At 63.0% G+C, this 1,546-nt stretch overlaps 1 protein-coding gene across 1 annotated transcript in view; it reads left to right on the top strand.

The window, feature by feature from the left end:
- ANPEP (alanyl aminopeptidase, membrane) overlaps positions 1-1,546 on the top strand; it is a 40,145-nt gene that overhangs the window by 3,858 nt on the left and 34,741 nt on the right.

The raw sequence follows: 1,546 nt of genomic DNA, 5'->3' as shown, positions 1-1,546 counted from the left end.
GCCAGCCCTGGGTGGGGGGCGCGGGCAGGGGGGGGGCTTCCCTCCAGCCCTGCCCTGGTCCCCAAGCCCAGCCTACCACCCGGGCGGAGTAGTGGAGCTTAGAGCACCAGTTTAGCGCTCACCTCGGCCTCTTTCCACAGTCCTATCTCCAGACCTTTTCCTACAACAGCACCACTTACCTGGACCTGTGGGAGCACCTGCAGAAGGTGGGTAACAGCCTGCCCTCCCCCCCGAGCCATTCTATTGGGGTCCTGAGATGTTGGATGTCCCTGGGGGAGGGGGGGAGGGGAGCACCCGTGTAAAGGAATGTGTCCCGCTCACTGCCCACCAGCCCAGGCAGGTCATTTGGAGCTTTGGTTGGTGATTGGGAGAATGGGCACTATGATAGCCCCTTGAAGGAGGGGGTGTCCTTGAAGGAGGGGGTGTGAGAACTGTGGGCCAAGGCCCCGCAGACGGCCTGCCGCACCCCGTTGCGAGCTCCGTGAAGGGAACCCAGGAATCCACGCCTCTTAGTGCTCAGGACACGGGCCTCCCGGCTCTTAGGCCCGAGCCCTCCTCTGCCAGGAACTTTGGAGCCATTCAACCTGCTCAGCAGTCCTGGCTGCCCTGTGCCCTCCCGGCCCCTCCCCAGCACGACTTTGCACCCCAGCACCCCTCAGCACAAGCTGGGACCTACCCATCCGGCCCCACCTTACAGTCCTGTCAGCTCAGACCCAGAGCAGTCCCGTCTGTGGGGCAGACCCTCTGACCACCTCCCGCCGCCCCTCCCTGCTCCTGGGCTGGAGTCTGCCCGTTCTCCTCCATCCCCCCCTCTTCCTCTCCCTCCCAGCGGCCCCACCCCTTCCCTGGGGCCCTCCTCACCCCAAATGCCCCCTCCAGCCCCCAGGTGCCCTGGCTCTAAGGCTAGTCTGACCAGGGAGGGGGACCAGGGCTTTGTCACAGCCCCAGCGGGGGCTCCAGGCTCCTCTTGGCCAACCTCCAGCTCAGGTTCCATCTCCAGGAGCCTGGTCCCCCTCCTCTCCTCCCAGACTGACTCGGTCCCTCCCCTCCACTTCCATCGGCTTCCTTGCCCTGCCTCAGTTTCCCACGCCTCCTCCGAAGATGAGCCCTCCTCCATGCCAGGTGCCCCGCCAGCTCCATCCCTCCCTCCGGTTCCCTCCTTCCCTGAGCCCCCTCTTTCTGCAGCCCCCGGAGCCTCCCCCCTTCTCAGCCTGTACCTCCAACACACTCTCCTGCCCGCCTTTCTTTGCCCCGTTGTTTTTATTTTCTCAGTTATTAACAGACATTGTTGGCATGTTGCTGTTATTATGAAAACAATACATATGGATGGAAAGAGAGAGAAAAGACCACTGAGTACCGTAGCCACCACCTTCAGCCGGTCCCCAGGCCCCCACGGGGTGTCCACGGCTCTCGCCCTCACTCTGACTGCTCCCTCCCCTGTGTGTCCTCTTCAGGCTGTGAACCAGCAGACGGCCATCACGCTGCCTCAGACTGTGAAAAACATCATGGACCCCTGGATCCTGCAGATGGGCTTCCCTTGGAGGGA

This window comes from Myotis davidii, unplaced genomic scaffold (genome assembly GCF_000327345.1).
Source record: "Myotis davidii unplaced genomic scaffold, ASM32734v1 scaffold459, whole genome shotgun sequence".
Lineage (NCBI taxonomy): Eukaryota > Metazoa > Chordata > Mammalia > Chiroptera > Vespertilionidae > Myotis > Myotis davidii.
This window is presented reverse-complemented; position numbering and strand designations above follow the sequence as displayed.